Source organism: Monodelphis domestica, chromosome X, assembly GCF_027887165.1.
Source record: "Monodelphis domestica isolate mMonDom1 chromosome X, mMonDom1.pri, whole genome shotgun sequence".
Classification (NCBI taxonomy): Eukaryota; Metazoa; Chordata; class Mammalia; order Didelphimorphia; family Didelphidae; genus Monodelphis; species Monodelphis domestica.
In genome coordinates this window covers 51,707,503-51,713,799 of record NC_077235.1, presented here as the reverse complement: position 1 = coordinate 51,713,799, position 6,297 = coordinate 51,707,503, and positions in this window count along the sequence as shown.

Below are 6,297 nucleotides of genomic sequence, written 5' to 3'. Positions count from 1 at the left end.
TGCCCTGAAACAAAGAGATTCATTTATAGCCTAGTGGAAAGAGGGCTAGATTTGGAATCAGAGGAAGGAGGTTCAACTCCTGACTCTTTTCCTTACACTAGCCTTGACTCCTGGCTCTGTCATGTGACCTTGGGCAAGGAACCTATATTCTCTTTGACTCCTCAATTTCCTCCTAGGTAAAATGAAGAAGCTGGACTAGATGGCCTATGACAGTGTTGGTGAAGTATTGACACACGTGCCTGCCATCAGTGTCCTCTTACCCCTCTTTCCGGTGCCTGAGAACGTTTTTTTTTTTACATGCCCCACCCCTCTGACCAGCCACCCAAAGCAAGCACTTCCTCCACTCTCTGGGGTAATGAGTGGGTGGGGGAGTGGCTCACAGGCAGCTTGAAGTTGTAGTTTGGGCAAGCAAACTTGAAAATCTTCACCAATGCTGACCTATCAGGTCCCTTCTGACTCTATGATCCTATAATCATCCTTGGGCCTCAGTTTCCTCATCTGTAGAATGAAGGGACTGGATTAGATGGTTTCTAAGGTCTCTTCTCATTCTGTCTATGATCCTGTAAGCCTCCATGGGCCTCAGTTTCCTCATCTGTAAAGTGAAGGAGTTAACATAGATGACCTCCAAAGTCATCTTGCAATCTGATTTCAATTTCCTTCTCTATAAAATGGGTCACACCACCTTCCTCACTGGGCCATTGTAAGAGAGACCCTTTGCCAACCTCAGAGTCCCAGAGAGACAGGAATGGCTGTTATTATTGTTACAGAAATGAGAGCTATTCTTGGGCCTGCCACCTGTGCAAGTGAGTGAAACCAGATTGACCTTGGTGAGCTCTCTGATCTCACTGGGAAGGCATCAAATAAAGAATATAGCTCAGGGGTGCCTTGAAACAACTCTTGAAAAGTAACTTTATAAGCAAAGAAACAACCAAAGCAGGAAACCACTTGCTCAGTGGCTGTGTAGGAGCTCTGGTTCCTTTTGAAGCACCAGGAAGTAGAAGACAACAGAGAAAATTCTGTCCTGAGGAACCTCAACTATGTGAATAAAGACACTACCCAAGAGGAGATGTGCTTGTGTAAGCCCCTGAAGAACCAGTGCTATATATAGGCCAACTTGGTGAGGCTGGGGATTTAGTGTTCCTTGACCTAGTGAGGCAATAGGGCTCTTTTTCAAGGCACTCTAGCCCAACAACAATATCTGAAGGCCTATTAGTTCAACAAACATTAGCAGAGTATCTGTTCTGTACAAGGACCCTGGATAAGGCCTGGCACTAAGAGGATGTGAGAAAGAAATGAGATGGGGTTATAGGATCCCAGTACTAGAGCTAGAAGGGACCTCCAAGGCCATCTTTTTTTTTTTTTACATTTTACATATGAGGAAACTGAGGCTCAGAGAGAGGAAGTGCTTTGCCCAAGGGCACATAGTAGGCAAACAGACTAGAATCCAATTCTTCTTTTCCAGAACACAGCCTAGTCACTGCCCTTAGGGGGTTTATGGTCTAGCAAAGATGCATGTGAGCTAGTAAGATGTTGCTCAGAGGACAGAGGGAAAACACTTCTTTCTCAACTTTGTGTAAAATGAGGGGGTTGGACTAGATGTCCCTTCCAGTCTGAGATCTACGATCCTATAATAGGTCTCTTCCAACCAATTACTTAGCATTCACCTATGATGGAGGAGGCATTTAAACTATGTTTTTAAAGATGAATAGGATTCCAATAAGCAAGGGCAAGGAGTGACGCATTCAGGCAGAGGGAACAGTTTGATCATAGGCAAAGAGACAGAAAAATGGATATTTGAAGAACACTGAGCAGCACCCCCCCCCCACCTTTGACTGGAGCTAACACTGGAGTATGTGTACACGAACAATCAAAAACAAGACTGGGAAAACAGAATAGAGCCAGAGCCTGGAGGCCTTTGAATTCTAGGCAGAGGGCTGAAGACTTGTTTCCATAGGCCATCCTGAGCCACTGAAAATTTCCAAGCAGGGGAATGACAGGACCAGGCCTGCCTATTAGGAAGATTAATCTGACAATTGTGTGCAGAGTGGATTGGAGGTGGGAGAAGCTGGAGGCAGGAAAACCATTTAGAAGGGTTTTTTTTTAATTTTTCAATTAACAAAAATCGATCTTCTCTTGTGATCTTCCTCCCTTGGGGAAAAAACCACCTTGTAACAAACACATTTTAATAGGCCAAGTGAAAGATAATGAGAGCATGGATCAGGGTAGGAGAATTTTAAATGGAAAAGTGAGGTTTTTAAAATTTATCTTTCACTCTCTGCTATTTTTTTCCAAGGGCGAGCAACCAACACTGTATATACCTTTTTGAAGTATAGAGAAAAAATGCTGTATATTAGGATAATGGTTTCTAGTTAGTTTCTAACCATCCTCCTAATAATTCCTAGGATCACAGATCCTAGCAGGAAGAGACCTTGGAGGCCAGCCAGTCCAACTTCCGCATTTAACAGAGAAGTAAACTGAGGCCCAAGGAAGTTAAGTGATTTGTCCAAGGTCACCTGGCTAGTAAAGTGCCTGAGGGCAAATCTAGATCTAGGTATTCTTGAATTTCAACTCCAGAATCCTATGCATTACTATCACAGCTGCAGTTCTGATTAACAGAAGTTTAGGAAATACCTACCTACCTACCTGCTCTTTGCCATGTCCCAAGGATGCTAGGATGAAAAACTTCCCAAACCCAGACAACCAAGGAATAAGACTGTTTAGGGCTATAGCTCTGCCAGAGAAAGGTCTTGCCAGGCCAGCCCTCTTGTTTTCATTCCCTACTGAAAATTTGCTCTGCAGTATGAGGACCAATAAGTCTGGATTTTGCTTTTGCAGGTTGCCGTCAGGTGTTAGAAAGCCTGATGTCCTTTGTCAAGGTTTGAGGTGAAAGCTGTTTGCACCCTTCCTGCTCCACAGATCTCTGAGTGTACTCATGCTATATAACATGAGTTATTGTTGTTGTTGTTGTTGTTGTTGTTGTTGTTGTTATTGGCCCATTATCTTCTAAGTTTACTGTGTACTTTTCCCTAAATGTATTCCCTTCCGCTGGTCCACACTAAAAGCTCTTCTGTCACTTTTCTTCCCCACTACACTTTATTTATGAACCTGCATTGTTTCCCAAGCTACTTACATTTTATAGCTCTCAATAAATATTTATAAACCTGAGAAGACATTAAAAATGTTTAACATTAAGACTGCGCAAACCCAGAGAAATGGTAGCCCTGGGTTCTGTTCCTAACTACATTACTGTGACATTTTGCTGGGCTAAGGACCATGTCTGCTAACTTGGAATTTACTCAGTGTCTCAACTTTATTTTTATTTAATTATGAAATTCCTAACAGTCAGAAAGTGTCAGAGTGGCAAAGTTAAGCCTTGGGAGCAGGAAGACCCGAGTTCTTTGGCACAGCAAAGGAGTGTGCTTATGGGCAAGTCACTCAGTCTCTTTGAGACTAGAGGGTTGAAGCAGTTAGGTGGATAGAGCGGAGACCTGGAGTTGGGAGGACCTGGGTTCAAATTTGATCTCAGACATTTCTACTGTGTGACCCAAGGCACATTACTTAATTCTCTTTAGGCCTTATTGCTCTTCTGCCTTAGAACTGATACTAGTATCAGTTCTAAGACAGAAGATAAGGGTTTTTAAAAAAAGACAAGGTTACATTCTAGCTGTAGAGGGGTTTTCTACACTGCACAAGTCCTACACTTTTTCAAATCACAGAAAAAAAATAAACAAAATCACAAAGTATCCAGAACCACCACCCACTTACTATCAGTTAATATGTATCTGTGCTCAGCACTGTAGTAACCTCCATCAGTAAAGCCAAGACATTTATAGATCTCCATCTAAAAAAGGAGTCCACAGAGGCCCAACTTCCTCAGTTCGTGGATAAATGAACTGAGCCTTGAAAAGGGGAAGTGACTTGTCCAAGGTCACATAAGTAATAAGTGATAGGGCTTTGATATGAACCAAGGAACTCTCACTCCAGGGCAGCTAGATGGTACCCCAGTGCCATAGATAGAGTGCCAGAACTGGAGTCAGAAAGACCTGAGTTCAATTCAAGACAAACACTAGATGTGTGACCTTGGATAAGTCACTTCACTCTGCTTCAGTTTCCTCCTCTATAAAATGAGCTGGAGAAGGCAATGACAAGTCACTCTGGGATCTTTACCAAGAAAACTCCAAATGGAACAACTGTTACTCCTAATCCAATGCTCTTACTATATACTGCCTTCTTTACCATCCCTTTTGACTGGTTCTTATCAAATGTAGTCCATAGATTGCTAGGTTTGGGCTTAAGAAACCTGGGTTCCAGTTTCAGCTCAGCCACTTACTGTGTGACCTCAAGAAAAAAATTTCACCTTTTCTAAGCCTCACTTTTTTGTAACAAAAACAGACTTGATCATTTTTGCCATTCTAGTTTGTTCCAAAATTTTCTCTTTTTTTGTTCCAAAATTTCCTTGATAACCTCTTCCCCTTTAACCTTTGGGTCATTTCATGTCCTCAGGCCTGTTGGGCCAGAACTTATGGGCCCATAATTGTAGATAGTTGTAGATAATAAGAAGCCATTTATTCTAAATTCTGAAGAGAAAGTATGTGCTTTAGGATGATTAATCTCATTTCAAGGATGAATTAGCAGTGGGAGAGACCAGTCAGGGAGACCAGCTTGGTAACTGTTAGAATTAATCTAAGTTTGATGTGACTAGGGGTAGTTGAAGTAGAAACAATTACATCAAAAAGAATGTCTCTGCAAGTTAGGTAAGTAGATATTCTGTCTAGCATCACAAGGTTAACAAGGAGTAAGTAAAATCACATAAATATAGATGGTGCATCTAGGTAGCATAGTGGATACAGCACCAGGCCAAGAGGTGGGAGGATCTGGGTTCAAATTTGACCTCAGATACTTCCTAATTGTGTGACCCTGGGTGAGCCACTTAACCCCATTACAGCAATGCACAAGACGCTTATAAGTCAAAGGGAGCTCACTTTTGCTCTTAAAGGACCTAGGTTAGAAACCTGGATTGGACTCTGTGTGAACTTACCTTGGTCAAGTGATCTGACATTCTCTGGGTGAGAGTTTCCTTCTTTCTCCAATAAGTGAATTCAACTATATGAGTCCTAAGGAAGAGCTCTTTCAGCTATAAAACTGATCTAGTGATCTATAATTCTTCCCTCCAAAACCTGAACTCCCTCTTCCTTCTGGTAACCCTTCCATATCTTAGTAGACAGACTTTCTGAATTGCAGTGGCCAAAAACATCATCAACTGTAATCAACCTTTTATTTGATGAGCCTTTAGCTAGGCTGAATCTTCCCATTTAAACTGCAGGCCTTTTATTGTATTTGGCTTGAAGTTTCTAGCTTGTTAGTGCCTTGTTTTGCTGGAATAGTTTTTGAGAGCTCAGTGTTACCCAGGAAATAAAATGTTATCAAATTGATCTTCAAAGATGCCTGTTTTCCCTCAGGCGGGGAAGTGAGGTGGTGAGAGTAAGATTCTACTTATGTGTGTGTTGCCTATGTCTGTGCTCCTACTAATCTCCCCATAGATGGTGAGGTCCTCTAGACAGTATTGTTTGCTGGGGAAATTGTGCTGATTGCATCAAATTGCCCAGCATTAGAGGAACTTTTCAAAGAGATCCACGGTCACTCAAAAGAGCTCAGCCTGACAGTTTGAATATAAACCAAATGGATGAAAAATGCTATTGTCTAGACCACATGCAGTTGGATGGCCCGTACATTAACTTAGTCCATTAACACATATATCCCATACTTTTATGGGAGCTGCAGATGGACAATGGCTTGAACTTACAAGGAAAAGAGTGGGCCGAATTGCATTTGGGAAATTGTATAATACTTTTAAAAACTCTAAGGTGCTATATGCTTTAAAAAATGTTTTAAGACTCATTTAGCATACGCTAGAGTAGATGATAATCTAGACCAAAGAAATATGGCGAGGGATATTACTGAGTCAAAGCAAGATCAGAAAAGTTGTGGGTAATGTGGTAAGAGGAGGGATATCCCACATGCTTCACTGGTCTAGTCAGATGGCTAGCTACATCGAGGAAGGGGCCACCCCTTTTGCAGGTGGGGTCAAATCCCTGAGATCCCTCCACTTAGGGGAGGATATAGAATAGAGTAAAATAGGCTAGGCAGGGGTGGATGAGTTATGAGCACAATTGGAGAAAATACCTATCTCTTGGCGCGTTGAAGGAGTGACCTTGGACAAGTCACTTGTTTTCAGAAGATCTCAGTTCCCCCATTATGAAATGAGGGGGAGCTGGCCTAGATAAGAACTTTTCCCCA